Genomic DNA, 17,553 nt, shown 5'->3' on the forward strand with positions numbered 1-17,553 from the left:
TCCTCGCTATATGAGCCACATTAAAATTTCCACCAAGTGGGTTAACCCTATTTGCGTTATGCACCTGAACGCACAGCCTGGACGTGTGAGGGGGCTGAGTAGTTTAAGCACGAGGGCGTGCCTTCCCATTGGGAGGGGGCAGTGTGGCGATCATCTCTATATCAGCCATGTTACAATTCCCACAAAGTGGGTTGGCACGATGCATAGGGTGAACAGGAATTCTCAATGCGTTTCCAGTAAATATTTACTGGATTCATATTTTCAAATATCATTATAATAACATTAATAATAATAATATGAGGCCAAATGGTCTTCCCCAATGATGTCATGCCAATCAATAATAGTGTGTTCCTCTGCAAGGACGCCGTTTGGCAGAGCGCAGGAAAACATCAGTAGAACCGGGAAGTAACAAACGTGCTTAACAATTAAGAAATGCAATGGCAAAATGCTAATAATATTTGGATGTAAACACATTTTCCAATGAATGTAGCTTGGTAACTGCCATGTGTTTTCTACTTAATTGTAGTGAGCCAGAAATGTGTAAACTATAAAATGCTGATAAATGCTAAAACAAACTAACCATGGATTATGATTTGTGCGGAGAAAGACATCAGTTTCCTCCTTAACTCGATTTAAATCGCTCGTTGGTGGAAAGAAACTGGGAAAATATGCATACTGTAGGGCTGACCCCATTTAGTCGACCAGACGATTGTTTGGTTGATCAAACATTTTTTATTCGAGCAGTTGCAAAAATATATATATCATAATTATGTCATGTCTTGCTGTCTCGGTGTACTAATCCATTGTGGAGGCCGCGGGGATGGCACACCAGTACTACATTTACCCAAGTCCCATCATTTCTAATCGACACCGGCTCTGATGCTCATCGGATGTGGCAGGGTGTGAAAACTATTACGGACTACAATAGGGAAACCCAGCTGCGAGCTGCCCAGTGACGTGAGCCTACCAAACAAGCCAAATGCCTTTTATGCCTTCTTCGAGGCAAGAAACACTGAAGCATGCATGAAAGTACCAAATGTTCTGGACGACTGTGTGATAACGCTCTCGGTAGACGATGTGAGCAAGACCTTTAAACCGGTCAACATTCACAAAGCCGCGGGGGGACAGACGGATTACCAGGACATGTACTCAGAGTATGCGGGGACCAACTGGCTAGTGCCTTCCAATGACATTTTCAACTTCTCCCTGACAGAGTCTGAAATACCTACATGTTTAAAGCAGACCACCATAGTGTTGTTGGGCACAGGGACTAAGGTAACCCGCCTAAATGATTACAGCCACGTAGCACTCACGTCAGTAGCCATGAAGTGCTTTGAAAGGCTGGTCATGGCTCACATCAACAGCATTATCCCGGATACCCTAGACCCACTCCAATTCGCATACCGCCCCAAAAGATCCAGATGACGCAATCTCAATTGCACTCCACACTGCCCTTTATCACCTGGACAAACGGAACACCTACAGTGGGGCAAAAAAGTATTTAGTCAGCCACCAATTGTGCAAGTTCTCCCACTTAAAAAGATGAGGGTTGTAATTTTCATCATAGATACACTTCAACTGTGACAGACAAAGTGAGAAGAAAAAAACAGAAAATCACATTGTAGGATTTAATGAATTTATTTTAAAATTATGGTGGAAAAATAACTATTTGGTCATTAACAAAAGTTTCTCAATACGTTGTTATATACCCTTTGTTGGCAATGACAGAGGTCAAACGTTTTCTGTAAGTCTTCACAAGGTTTTCACACACTGTTGCTGGTATTTCGGCCCATTCCTCCATGCAGATCTCCTCTAGAGCAGTGATGTTTTGGGGCTGTTGCTGGGCAACACAGACTTTCAACTCCCTCCAAAGACTTTCTATGGGGTTGAGATCTGGAGACTGGCAAGGCCACTCCAGGACCTTGAAATGCTTCTTACTAAGCCACTCCTTCGTTGCCCGGGCGGTGTGTTTGGGATCATTGTCATGCTGAAAAACCCAGTCACGTTTCATCTTCAATGCCCTTGCTGATGGAAGGAGGTTTTCACTCAATCTGAAGATACATGGCCCCATTCATTCTTTCCTTTACACGGATTAGTCGTCCTGGTCCCTTTGCAGAAAAACAGCCCCAAAGCATGATGTTGCCACCCCCATGCTTCACAGTAGGTATGGTGTTCTTTGGATGCAACTCAGCATTCTTTGTCCTCCAAACACGACGAGTTGAGTTTTTACCAAAAAGTTATATTTTGGTTTCATCTGACCATATGACATTCTCCCAATCTTCTTCTGGATCATCCAAATGCTCTCTAGCAAACTTCAGACGGGCCTGGACATGTACTGGCTTAAGCAGGGGGACACGTCTGGAACTGCAGGATTTGAGTCCCTGGCGTAGTGTGTTACTGATGGTAGGCTTTGTTACTTTGGTCCCAGCTCTCTGCAGGTCATTCACTAGGTCCCCCCGTGTGGTTCTGGGATTTTTGCTCACCGTTCTTGTGATCATTTTGACCCCACGGGGTGAGATCTTGCGTGGAGCCCCAGATCGAGGGAGATTATCAGTGGTCTTGTATGTCTTCCATTTCCTAATAATTGCTCCCACAGTTGATTTCTTCAAACCAAGCTGCTTACCTATTGCAGATTCAGTCTTCCCAGCCTGGTGCGGTCTACAATTTTGTTTCTGGTGTCCTTTGACAGCTCTTTGGTCTTGGCCATAGTGGAGTTTGGAGTGTGACTGAGGTTGTGGACAGGTGTCTTTTATACTGATAACAAGTTCAAACAGGTGCCATTAATACAGGTAACGAGTGGAGGACAGAGGAGCCTCTTAAAGAAGTTACAGGTCTGTGAGAGCCAGAAATCTTGCTTGTTTGTAGGTGACCAAATACTTATTTTCCACCATAATTTGCAAATAAATTCATTAAAAATCCTACAATGTGATTTTCTGGATTTTTTTTCTAATTTTCTCTGTCATGGTTGAAGTGTACCTATGATAAAAATTACAGGCCTCTCATCTTTTTAAGTGGGAGAACTTGCACAATTGGTGGCTGACTAAATACTTTTTTGCCCCACTGTATGTGAGAATGCTGTTCATTGACTACAGCTCAGCATTCAACTCCATAGTGCCCACAAAGCTAATCACTAAGCTAAGGACCCTGGGACTAAACACCTCTCTCTGCAACTGGATCCTGGACTTTCTGACGGGCCACCCCCAGGTGGTTAAGGTAAGCAACAACACATCTGCCACACTAATCCTCAACACAGGTGACCCCTCAGGGGTGTGTGCTTAGTCCGCTCCTGTACTCCCCGTTCACCCACAACTGCGTGGCCAAACACGACACCAACACCATCATTAAATTTGCTTACAACACAACAGTGGTAGGCCTGATTACCGACAATGATGAGACAGCCTATAGGGAGGATGTCAGAGACCTGGCAGTGTGGTGCCAGGACAACAACCTCTCCCTCAATGTGAGCAAACAGTCGTGAAGAGGGCACGACAACACATTGACCCCCTCAGGAGACTGAAAAGACTTGTCATGGGTCCCCAGAGCCACAAAATGTTATACAGCTGCACCATCGAGAGCATCCGGACCGGTTTCATCACCGCCTGGTATGACAATTGCTTGGCATATGACCGTAAGAGCTACAGAGGGTATTGCGTACGGCCCAGTACGTCACTGGGGCCAAGCTTCATGCCGTCCAGGACCTATATACTCTGCGGTGTCAGAGGAAACCCACAAAATGTGTTTCATCTCAAGGCCATCAGACTGCTATAACAGCCATCACTAGCACATTAGAGGCTGCTGCCTATAGGAATAGACTAGGAATCACTGGCCACTTTAAGGAATGGAACACTAGTCACTTTAATAATGTTTACATATCCGGCATTACTCATCTCATATGTATACACTGTATTCTATACTATTCTATGGTATCTTAGTAAGTTCCGCTCTGACGTCGATCGTCCATATGTATATAGTCTTTATTCATTCCTACTTAGATGTGTGTGTGTGTGTGTGTGTGTGTGTGTGTGTAGCGTAATTGTTAGATATTACTGCACTGGCGGAGCTAGAAGCACAAGCATTTCGCTACAGCCGCAATAACATCTGCTAATCACATGTATGTGACCAATAAAATTTGATTTGAAAATTGTCAGACACCAGTCACCCAAGTCAGACTGTTCTCTCTGCTTCCTCACGGCAAGCGGTCTAGGACCAAAAGGCTCCTTAACAGCTTCTACCCCAAACCATAAGACTGCTGAACAATTAATAAAATTGCCACCCAGACTATTTACATTGACGACCCCAAACCCCCATTTACTTTTACACTGCTGCTACTCGCCGTTTACTATCTATGCATTGTCACTTTACCCCTACCTACATGTACAAATGACCTTGACTAACCTGTACCCCTGCACATTGACTCGGTACCGGTACCCCCTGCATATAGCCTTGTTTATTGTTATTTTATTGTGTTACTTTTTATAATTTTTTACTTTAGTTTATTTGGTAAATATTTTCTTAACTCTTTCTTGAACTGCATTATTGGTTAAGGGCTTGTAAGTAAGCATTTCACGGTAAGGTACAACACCTGTTGTATTCGGCGCATGTGACAAATAAAGTTTGATTTGATTTACAATGTTTGTTCGGCTACTGTAACTTCTGTTAATGCATTCAACATATTGGAGTGGACATATTGTTCGCACAACCTAAGCTATACTTGTGATGAACAAGTTTTGGTTTATTTCATTCCATTTACAGGTTGTCAGTTTATTAAATTGTGTTTTGTTTGGAGTGCTCCTGTCAATGTTGAGTAAGCGTAGGCTTATACATGTGCCCATTTGGGGATCTGATAGTATTTCTGATAGTCTTAACTCACCACCACTAATGAGCTGTGGAGCTTGTCAAAGTAATGTTCTTTAAATCAAAACAGAAAGTAAACAAAGCCTGTTTTTACATCCATTGAGAATGACAATAGATCCTCAATTTAGCCCACTTGGAAAAATCTTTCCAGCACTCTCCCTTTTGATAACCACTCGATGTGAAAGGGGGAAAAAAAACATAAAATAGGCCTACCTGATTACTTCTTATCCTTATCCTTAGCACAAATAGTCTACAGCTGTGTCTGTCTGGAGCTCACTGGCTCTGGAAACTGAGGACCCAGAATATTTTATACGATGTTGCAAATTTGTTAGTGCAAGCTTGAGGCTGGACCAAGTTGATACAATGATTCGAGTTCCTTGCAGACAGACCAGGCATAGCCAACATGATTTAAAAAAAATATATATCTTTATTTTTTATTTTAAATCAGAATATTTTCTACCTGCAGGCTGCAATGTTTATTTGTAGGCTTAATGTATTAGTACATAACATAGTTGGCAATGGCAATAGAAGTTACTTTTTGATTTGTATAATTTTAATTTAGATAGATATAATTATTTATTAATCACGTGACAAATTAGAGAGAAGACTTTATTATAAAATAAATTAAAACTGTTCCATGAAAAGGTGCATATGAAAATCATAACAGGCACGTGGATTGGTACAAATGTTAAGATAAATTGTCACTCCAAATGAAAAATGTTGCCGAACCCCGGTGTAGCCTACTACCATCAACTTCGGGAGCATAATGGTAGAATCTGCGAAGGCCAGCAGCAGTGGGGAGGTGGTTTGTTCGGGAACAAGCCGTTTCCCCGTTCTGGTTAGGCCTTCTCTGGCTCCCTCAAGTCATTTGTGTGTCTTGATTATTTAAATTACAGTGTGCTTAAAGCATCCTACAATAGCCTACATATAGTTGATTTTATTAAAACACATGGGTTGTGTCTATATGTAAAAATACACGTTTCAACCAGTCGAAGGAACAGATGACTCTTGTTCGACCAATATTTTTTTTAGTGGGGGACAGCCCGAGCACACTGCCTTAATAAAACAATCTTCCACCACCATTAATACACATATAGAAGTGCTGTAATTTCTAAATGGTTCACCCAATATGATTGAAAATACCCTCAAATTAAAGTTGATAGTCCGGACTTTACCTTAGTCATTGTAGCATTTAAAATACAAAGTGCTGGAGTACAGAGACAAAAAATATATAATGTCACCCAATACTTTAGCTAGGCCTAGATGCAGTCCACATCACACTATGCGTGAGCTCTCTAGTGAACGAAGCCATTCACTTTTGTTTGATTTTGCATTGAAATACATAACCGAGAAGAGGAATTGAGTTTCAGGGGCCTTTTTAAATAAACTTTCCCCATCATTCTCAGATTACCACAGCAACAACTCACTTTCTTCAACATGTCTAATGGTGAGCATGATGTCAAATAAGGGGAGAAGAGTACATTCTGAAAGACAATGAATTCCAGTGACACATTTAAGTTAAATAAAAGTATCTAATCACAGCTGGTGTGATAATGACTTCAACAAAGTTAAAGTACACCGATACCGAAACTGTCTACTATCAGGCTCAACCCTTTCTGTCTCCAACATGTGAAAATTAGCAGATTAGTAGTGGACTCTAGAGCAGCAGAAGCATCCCAGTGACTGACTGTCCCCCTAGTGCCATACTGTTCCATTAGCAGAGGACGTGAGGTTCAGAGTACACTGGGCAGATGAGATGGAGTGGCTGAGAGAGCACAACAGCTGAGGGGTTAAGGGAGCTTGGAGGAAGAGAGTGGGGCACAGGGCTCAGGTTGAGTGTTTGGAATGGATTGTGGATTTTGACTGTGTGAGTGGTTGGGGTAGGGTTGCGATGGAAGTAATTAAAAAGGTCTGTAGTAGCTATGCAGCAATTCCTAAGCTATTTCCTCTCCCCTCTTAATTATATTTTCAGAGGGTTAAGGCAAGGTGTCATATGATACAGCCTAGGCCTACATTGCACGGTAGGTTAAGAACCATCCAGTGAAGACAGACCTCACCTTGTTCCCCCGTAAAGTTTGGTAGTGTGCACTACCACACGCAGAACTGGACTAGCTAATAGGTACCATATGTTTACTGGTTATCCATGGCTATAAGCTACAATGCAAAAGCCTTTTCCTGCCAATAATTCCAATCATTGAGAGCATTACTTCACATCTGGATGTCCCCCCTATAATTAACTTGCCTGCCCCCGTGAGAAATTTATGCCTGACATCTAGTCTGGTTACACAGTGATTTTAGTTTGAACAAAGCCTTGTCCTCCTCATCGCATTCCACAGGAACAGCCTGGGTCTTAAAGCCTGTTTAGGCAGGGAGGGATTCCCCTTTGGCAACGCTGCTGCCCCCATCTCTCCAAGAGGAATCACTCATCCATCAGTCATGGAACCCCCACTCGACCAGCTCGGCTGCCAGGCAGCAGGAATTCTGCATTGGGTTGATTAGAGCACGGGGCTACACTAGGAGTGGGCAGTATCATAAACCAAGCCCCTACACACCAAGATGTTACAAATCCATGGTCCACAAACCCCTACATCCAGTATTAACAGAAATAAATTATATTTGATTCATGGGCTTGCTCTTGTCATTCCAAGACTAAAATAACCATCTGTCTGATGATCTGCATATAGTTCGGAGGACAAGAGCTTTAAAGACAGGCAGGCTGTCTATACAGAGCTAAGAGTGCAGCAAGGACAAGAGCCCCCATCATGTAACGAGCTCTAGCCAATTTGTAATGACACACAATAAAAAATATTCCGCAAAACACAGTCAAAAACCATGATCAATATAGGAAAATAGCATAGGATATGTACATTAATGGCTTTACAGCAAGGCTTATGGCTATAATAGAAAGAGGGGTGCCACAGAGACAAAGCCCATGATGCTCCTACCTCCTCTGCCCCCCCCAGCGCGCTGCGGGAGTGTGATGCCCCATCCCCCGGGACCCTGGTCCTGTAGGATGCTGCTCCTCTTTGTCTGACTGTGTCTGTGTGTTGGAGCCAACCAAACCTCAGCCTCTCTCTCTATCCCCTACAAACACTCTGCTCTGTTCCCCATCCCAGCATCAACACAGACACAGCCCACCAATCTATCCCCTGCCTTCCTCCTGATTATATGGTATCCTAGCGACAACCAACAGGGTGCCTATGGAATCCCCATGCAGTGCAGCATGCCGATTGGTCGGCAGCACCCCCTCTAATATAGATGGTGGTAATGATTTCACCCTCTACCCTCCCCCTGCCAGAATACTGAATTTGGTAGCATGAAGCCTCAGCCACATAATATTCTAACCAGCATCAAAACCATATTGGGTAAGTACAAAACCCAATCTGTAAATGTATAGTCCCATCTATTTAAATATATTTTTAGTTTTTTTATTACAGAAAATTTGATTCCATCTGTTATTATTGCATTAGGACATGGGTTATAACAGTCTATAATCATTAATTATTATAGTCTACACACACACACACACACCACAAACATTCAGGATAGGATCATATATGCTAGTCATGGGAATCCTCTAGCAAATAAGCTAATAGGAACTGGAAAACAATATGCAATATTATTGGCTATTATGGTCTGTTTTAAAGATTTATTGAGTATATTTCTCAAATTAATTATCTAAATTATATCTGACAGAAACATGAAAAAGAGCCACACAATTATAAAAGAGGCATTTCATTATAGCGCACATTAATTGAAAAGATAATTGAAGAGGACTATAGATATGATCAAAATTAAATTGGTTTTTGGTTTCAGTGGAATTCAAACGTCACTATATAAAAAAATACTATGGCCTATGCATTGCCTATAGAATAGACAGACAGACATGTGTAATCAGCTGCTTGATGATGGTACCACATTAAAAACACCAATGACCATCACACCTCATAACATGCCTGGCTGTATGAAATGCAAACATTTCAGTGGTTTGCTGCCGTAACGTATTGATTGGGGCTTGGCAGGCATAGCTTTTATTGATTATAATCTTCTCATTAGCATATAGATTAGCCTAGCTGCCTGCATGTGGAGGAGAAAGCATGAACCTTGAGTTCCAAAGCAAGGAAAATGAGCTTGGGGATTGGGATGGGTCGCGAAGGCTGTCATGAGTCAGATCTGTTTTCATGACTGACAGCCCAGGGCTTGGGATGGCCATGGTGTGGCTTGTTTGTATTGGAAAACAAACATGTCCTCTGAGATGGGTAGGCTAGACGCCAGCCTCACAAACCCCCCCTACCACTGTTTGTCTGGACCTCCTGTCTCTTGGCCATCCCAAGTCACATAAGAGCGCCTCTTGGAATAAGAAATGGGCATATTGAGTTAAAAAGGTGTGGACCACAACTTTAACTCAATATGCCCATTTCTTATTACAATATGTTCTTCTGAGGCTCTAAAAGGAAAAAAACACTCATCTATATTTAGAAGGCATATACGTTTTTTTTCTTCTTCTGTGGGACAGCTTTGGCATGAACCAATTCCTTTCACAGTTCCTGTATCTAGGGTACTGCAGAATATTCATCCTCCAAAATATCTAACAATGATCTCATGGGCCTAATTTAGAAGGAATAAGCCTGGATGAAGATTTCAAACTGTGATATGCTTTTGATGCACATCCAGGCTTATTCCTTGTGCATCAAAAACACATCACAGTTTGAAATGCATCTCATATTTAAGTGATAATGCCAGAGCAGCCAGAGTTGAGGGTATATTGGCGCAGGGATCGTCTCGGGCCGGCAAACACTGGCTTCAAGGGCATTAACAGTTTTATACAACAGGTTACAAACATATTCAAATAATTGACATATTTTCATATAAAAACATTATTTTGATCAATTTATTCATACTATTTCATCCTTCCACGAGATATAGTCCCGACACAAATCTAGGGTTGCTTCCCAAGCCGGCTGGTCGTCCATTATATCGGTAAGGTTGCCAGAGACACAGAACAGAAAGACCGAATGACTGTGTCACATCTATGGAGGCGACCCAAACGTTTGTTCTAAATGTTCCATTGCCATGCTGGCAAAGTTCTTATCCCTTGCTAGCTAGCCAGCCAACTACGGATGACACAGTCAAGTCAAACATTGCAGCCAGAATAACAGCAAAGCAGTTGCATTTGCTTAATCTGTTTTGTAGTGACATTTACTTAGATACATGATACATCCAATGATTTTGCAGACGACACTACAGATTACCAACAACGAGACGGCCTACAGGGAGGAGGTGAGGGCCCTCAGAGTGTGGTGTCAGGAAATTAACTTCACACTTAACGTCAACAAAACAAAGGAGATGATCGTGGACTTCAGGAAACAGCAGAGGGAGCACACCCCTATCCACATCGATGGGACAGTAGTGGAGAGGGTAGAAAGTTAAGTTCCTCGGCATACACATCACGGACAAACTGAATTGGTCCACCCACACAGACAGTGTGGTGAAGATGGCGCAGCAGCGCCAACCTCAGGAGGCTGAAGAATTTCGGCTTGTCACCAAAAGCACACAAACTTTTACAGATGCACAATCGAGAGCATCCTCTCGGGCTGTATCACCGCCTGGTACGGCAACTGCTCCGCCCACAACCGTAAGGTTCTCCAGAGGGTAGTGCGGTCTACACAACGCATCACCGGGGGCAAACTACCTGCCCTCCAGGACACCTACACCACCCGATGTCACAGGAAGGCCATAAAGATCATCAAGGACAACAACCACCCAAGCCACTGCCTGTTCACCCCGCTATCATCCAGAAGGCAAGGTCAGTACATGTGCATCAAAGCAGGGACCAAGAGACTGAAAAACAGCTTCTATCTCAAGGCCATCAGACTGTTAAATAGCCACCACTAACATTGAGTGGCTGCTGCCATACATGTAAAAAATGTATCACTAGCCACTTTAAACAACGCCACTTAATATGTTTACAGACACTACATTACTCATCTCATATGTATATACTGTACTCTATACAACCTACTGCATCTTGCCTATGCTGTTCTGTACCATCACTAATTCATATATCTTTACGTACATATTCTTCATCCCTTTGCACTTGTGTGTATAAGGTAGCTGATGACGAAAATGTTAGGTTAGATTACTCGTTGGTTATTACTGCATTGTCGGAACTAGAAGCAAAAGCATTTCGCTACACTCACATTAACATCGGCTAACTATGTGTATGTGACAAATAAAATTTGATTTGAGATAATGATGCACAATTTAGAGGTTGACTGTGCTTTGTCAGGACACTGTTCATAGGAGCTAGCCAACTACACTTCTAACACAATCACGTCAAACTGAAGCTGGAAAGACCGCAAACTACACGAAACAAATATATAAACACAACATGTAAAGTGTTGGTCCCATGTTTCATGAGCTGATATAATAGAACCCAGAAATGTTCCATGCGCACAAAATGTGTTGCTTAAATTGTGGACAAATTTGTTTACATCCCTGTTAGTGAGCATTTCTCCTTTGCCAAAGGAGGATCTGTACACAATTCCTGGAAGCTGAAAATGTCCCAGTTCATCCGTGGCCTGTATACTCAATAGACATGTCACCCATTGAGCATGTTTGGGATGCTCTGGTTTGACGTGTACAACAGTGTGTTCCAGTTCCCGGCAATATCCAGCAACTTCGTACAGGCATTGAAGAGGAGTAGGACAACATTCCACAGGCCACAATCAATAGCCTATGCGAAGGAGATTTGTCACGCTACATGAGGCAAATGTTGGTCATACTAGATACTGACTGGTTTTCTGATCCACGCCCACACCTTTTAATAAAGGTATATGTGACCAACAGATGGATATCTGCATTTAAAGTCATGTAAAATCCATAGTAGAGGTCAACCGATGAATCAGAATGGCCGATTAATTAGGGCCGATTTCAAGTTCTTAACATTTACATTACATTTACATTTAAGTCATTTAGCAGACGCTCTTATCCAGAGCGACTTACAAATTGGTGCATTCACCTTATGACATCCAGTGGAACAGCCACTTTACAATAGTGCATCTAAATCTTTTAAGGGGGGGGGTGAGAAGGATTACTTTATCCTATCCTAGGTATTCCTTAAAGAGGTGGGGTTTCAGGTGTCTCCGGAAGGTGGTGATTGACTCCGCTGTCCTGGCGTCGTGAGGGAGTTTGTTCCACCATTGGGGGGCCAGAGCAGTGAACAGTTTTGACTGGGCTGAGCGGGAACTGTACTTCCTCAGTGGTAGGGAGGCGAGCAGGCCAGAGGTGGATGAACGCAGTGCCCTTGTTTAGGTGTAGGGCCTGATCAGAGCCTGGAGGTACTGAGGTGCCGTTCCCCTCACAGCTCCGTAGGCAAGCACCATGGTCTTGTAGCGGATGCGAGCTTCAACTGGAAGCCAGTTAACAATCGATAATCTGCATTTTTGGACACCGATTGTGGCCAATTACATTGCACTCCGCGAGGAGACTGCGTGGCAGGCTGACTACCTGTTATGCGAGTACAGCAAGAGGCCAAGGTAAATGGCTAGCTAGCATTAAACTTATGTTATATAAAAAATAATCTAACAATCACCAGTTAAACTTGTAATATCATCATCCATGTGTTATCTAGCTTGTCCTGCGTTGCATATAATCAATGCGGTGCCTGTTAATTTCTCTTCGAATCACAGCCTACTTCGCCAAACGGGTGATGATTTAACAAGCACATTCGTGAAAAAAAGCACTGTCGTTGCACCAATGTGTACCTAACCATAAACATCAATGCCTTTCTTTAAAATCAATACACAAGTAAATATGTTTAAACCAGCATATTTAGTTAATATTGCCTGCTAACATGAATTTCTTTTAACTAGGGAAATTGTGTCACTTCTCTTGCACTCCACGCAGGCAGAGTCAGGGTATATGCAGCAGTTTGGGCCGCCTGGCTGATGGTGAACTGTGTGAAGACAACTTCTTCCTAGCAAAGACCGTAATTAATTTGCCAGAATTGTACATAATTATGACATAACATTGAAGGTTGTGCAATGTAACAGCAATACTTAGACTTAGGGCTGCCACCCGTTAGATAAAATACGTAACGGTTCCGTATTTCACAGAATACACGTTTTGTTTACGAAATGATAGGTCATTAATATGGTCAAATCCGGAAACTAAGGCTCGTATTTCTGTATAATTTTGCACGTCCAATTTTTCAGTTTTTGATTTGTTAAAAAAGTTTGAAATATGCAATAAATGTCATTCCACTTCATGATTGTGTCCCACTTGTTGTTGATTCTTCACAAAAAAAAATACAGTTTTATATCTTTATGTTTGAAGCCTGAAATGTGGCAAAAGGTCGCAAAGTTCAAGGGGGCCGAATACTTTCGCAAGGCACTGTAATCAATCATTACTGCACTGCATAGCTTGTTGGCCAGTAAATGGCCAACAATGGCCATGGAAGTAATGGTTGAATCTAACCCAAATGGATGGCAAATTCTGCTTGGTTTTATCAATAAAGTTATGTCTTGACTTTGGAAAAAGTACCTGGTCTGAAAAGTGTGCTGAGAACAGTTAACATTTCAAATATCTTCTTTCATTGCGATTTATTCAACCCAGATGCAAATGCAGTGACATTCCTTTTTATAAAACCTTTAGTGGCATCTCATAGAATCCACGGGTCATCGACTGAATTCTTATTGATCATTATGAATTAATTTAGTTCAATTTCAAATTGATCACAGAATGTAGAATTGTGTAGTAATTAAATGTTGAAATGCCATCTTCTGGTTAAGAGATTGAGGTACGAAATTGATTTGTGAGAATGCTAATAACTTACAATTTAAATTCATGCTGTCGATTTTGTTCACTCCATGGAAATCGAATGTAGGCCATCCCTTGAGGTTGTAGAATGGTCAATGAGTACTGTCCAAAATGACAGTCAGTGTACTACATTTGTTGGAGTGTGTAACGAGAGCGAGAAAGTCTCCCTTGATTCAGAGGCCCGATAGGACTGAGGTGTAATTGAGCCGTCTGCCTCTGATAGACTTGTCTTACACAGCTGAGTAGTAAAAAGAGAGTCTGGCCCCCTTCCAGGTGTGTGTACTGGATGCATGGCAGTGGTGTCTTGTGCGTATGTGTGTGAGTGTTGACACTCCGCCACACGTGGCCCATTCCCTAAGGCAGTGTGGGGCACACTACAACACCCACACCAGATGTACCCCAAGGGACCTGCCTGCTCTCTCTGTTCTTTTCTACATCTTAATATATAATGCCACTTAAGGCATGCTTTCCAGACAAAACAATTCAGAAGAGTTTTTTGGGAAATAACATTTTGTGACGTTTTTGACTTTGGTGAGGGTTTTTTCGGGCACATTTTTTCTGGAGGAAAGCCAAAGTCCAGAGCCGAAGTCTATGTCCTTTCGTCAGTGATTGGTCAACAGTAAGGAATTTTCAATAAAGTGTTTTGTGTCATTCAATGAGAAAAGTCTTGTTTTCATGCATTTTTAATTGTGAAATACTGCACCAAACATCTATTGCACGACTAAGGTCCCCGGGCAAAAACATCTAAATTAATAAACAGATTTCTTGAGTTATCTTAGATTAATTCAGACTATTTTGAGGAAGTGTATACTGACTAAGGCATCTCAAAACGAACAAACCATACTATTGCGGTACTTCAAGCGAAGGTCTTTTTTAAGAGAGTATGAGAGCACACTTGTTCCCGAACTGAAACATGCTGATGCCTTTAGCCTAATTGTTACGTGTTAAAATCCTGCTGACTCCCCTGTAAACCTAAATAACAAAACCACAGTATCTCATCCCATACCGAACATTCCTCACTTACTCCACTCTATAAATACCTGTATCAAACAGCACTCACAAAGCCGCAGATTAGTAATATGTGTCAACCCAGACACTATTCTATGACTCAATCTCAAAAGAACCATTCCCCTACAAAGGGAGAAATAGGTCAGACATGATCACTGGTAGTGAGCACAGAGTATTGAAAGCCCTGGCCTCATCAGAAGACATTTAGCATGTCTATGCCAGCTGTGGGCCAGCCTGCCCCTGGGAGGACTAGACAAGACTGGCAAAAGCAGATGTTGACTGACTTGACTCCTTTACCAGTAAACTATCTTCGATGCAGCTGGGTGACTGGCCTGCTATGCCCTTGTTTTGTCATGATAGTCAGGGTCTCCCAAGGTCTTCCAAAACCCTTGGCGGGATGTTCTGCTCTGATACCATTCTCAATGTTTTAAGAAATGTTTGCGCTGGGACACAATGTGCTGTGACACCTCAGTGTCATAATGGTAAATATAGGCTAGCCTGCCCTTAGTTATGAACTGTCTCACTGCTTACTTTGAACTAACTCTAGTTTCAGTCAATAAAGTGAAATCGACAACTAATCTTGTTTAGTCGTGGATGAAAAAAATATTACTTTTCAGTTCCAAGCCAGCAGACACTCACTGACACTCCTGGTTCAAACTAACGCCAAGCGTCCATCCACAAAGGGGCCCAGACTGCCATGACAGCCACAGTCTTTAATTATCCCTCTTTCCCTAGGATGCAGGGGAGAGCTAGGCTTAATTGGTATTCCCTGGTAGAAGACAAGAGGCCTGGGCTGGTGGGTTCATATAAGTCTGCAGAAACCAATCCCCCCATGACCAGGTCTCTTCCCTGTGGGGGATTTTATTTAACTAGGCAAGTCAGTTAAGAACAAATTCTTATTTACAATGACGGAACAATGGGTTAACTGCCTTGTTCAGGGGCGGAACGACTGATTTTCACCTTGTCGGCTCTGGGATTCGATCCAGCATACTTTCAGTTACTGCGCCAACCACTAGGCTACCTGCCGCCCCAAAATGATGATCTCTGTGGGGAAAGGATTAGCTCTCCATAAGGAGGTAAATAAATACAAATATTTGTTGAGGTATTATGGTGGGAAAGGGGCAAGCCAAGGGGTAAAGTCAGTGCCCCCTCCTGCATATTTACAGATTAGGATCTAAACCATTAAATAATGCTACTTTATTCCAATAGCATAGATTTATCTTTCAAAAGTCTTTCAGAAGCCTTGAAAGAAATTGAATCAGTGCCTTGGCAAATAGCATGTTGTGGTCATATATTCTGAAACCTTAACAGCTGATTAGGTTGGGTAATATGAGTGTGTTGAGAATCACACACACATACGTTTTTTTGTCACAAGTCTTGCCCTTGAGGCAGAACTGAGCAGTTTCCAATGGATGAGCAAGCTGCAAATGCTAAATTGGTTATATCGTAAAAATTAATAGAAACAAAAATGTGCTTTTTGGTCTTAATTTAAGGTTAGGCGTGTGGTTAAGGTTAGGGATAAGGTTCAAATCTGATTTTGACTTTGTGGCTGTGCCAGCTAGTGACCACTGCAGAGCTGCTTCCAGTATGAGTCATCTCAATAAATGCCAACCTGCCACTAACACACACTATGATGGGTATGACTGTACATTGAGAATGTACTATTTGAACACACTACTCCGAATGATTCTCCCAGAGCACTGTGGCCTGGGGTCCAAGGGGAGATACTCTATCCATAATCATTTTCAGTCATACTGAGCAATAAAAGAGAGTCCCAGTACAATTAACCTCAAAAGCCTAGAGGAAATTCTAGGCGCTTCACTGTAATAGAGCATACTTTTCTCCAGTTTGACAGCTATAGTGACTATTGGTATAGTGCCTTCAGAAAGTATTTACACCTTTTTCCAAATTTTGTTGTGCTACAGCCTGAATGTTAAATGAATTAAATATTTTGTCACTGGCATACAAACAATAACCCATAACGTCAAAGTGGAATTGTGTTTTTCAAAACATTTAAAAATGAATAAAAAATGAAAAGCTGAAATGTCTTGAGGCAATAAGTATTCAACCCCTTTGTTATGGCAAGCCTAAATAAGTTCAGGAGTAAAAATTGGATTAACATGTCACAAATTGCATGGACTGTGTGCAATAGTAGTGTTAAAAATCATTTTCTCACGGCTACCTCATCTCTGTACCCCACACATACAATTATTTGAAAAGGTCCCTCAGTTGAGTCGTGAATTTCAAACACAAAGACCAGGGAGGTTTTTCAATGCCTCGTAAAGAAGAGCATCCATTGATAGATGGGTAAAAATAAAATAAAAAAGCAGACATTGAATATCCCTTTAAGTGTGGTGAAGTTGTTGATTACACTATGGATGGTGTATGAATAGGCCTAGATTCAGTCACTACAAAGACACAGGCATCCTTCCTCACTCATTTGCCGGAGCTTTACCGCACAGGGATTTCACCATGAGGCCAATGGTGACTTTAAAAACAGTTACAGAGTTTAATGGCTGTGATAAGAGAAAGCTGAGGATGGATCAACAAAATTGTAGTTACTCCACAATTACTAACCTAAATGACAAAGTGAAAAGGAAGCCTGTACAGAAAAAACAAAAAAAATGCACCCTGTTTGCAATATGGCACTAAATGAAAATAAAGAAATTAACATTAGGTCCTGAATACAAAGTGTTATGTTCGGGGAAAATCAAAGACATCAAAGAGTCCCACTTCATATTTTCAAGCATAGCAGTGGCTGCATCATGTTATGGGTATGCTTGGCAAGGACTATGGAGTTATTTATGAAAAAAAGAAACAGAGCTAAACACAGGCAAGATCCTAGAGGAAAAACGGTTTCAGTCTGCTTTC

General features: G+C 41.9%; 1 protein-coding gene across 5 annotated transcripts in view; it reads right to left on the reverse strand.

Moving 5' to 3' along the window:
* Window positions 1-17,553, reverse strand: part of LOC118400182 (polyhomeotic-like protein 2) — a 45,906-nt gene that overhangs the window by 26,177 nt on the left and 2,176 nt on the right. The gene's annotated exons all lie outside the window — the stretch shown is intronic.

This window comes from Oncorhynchus keta, chromosome 21 (genome assembly GCF_023373465.1).
Source record: "Oncorhynchus keta strain PuntledgeMale-10-30-2019 chromosome 21, Oket_V2, whole genome shotgun sequence".
Classification (NCBI taxonomy): Eukaryota; Metazoa; Chordata; class Actinopteri; order Salmoniformes; family Salmonidae; genus Oncorhynchus; species Oncorhynchus keta.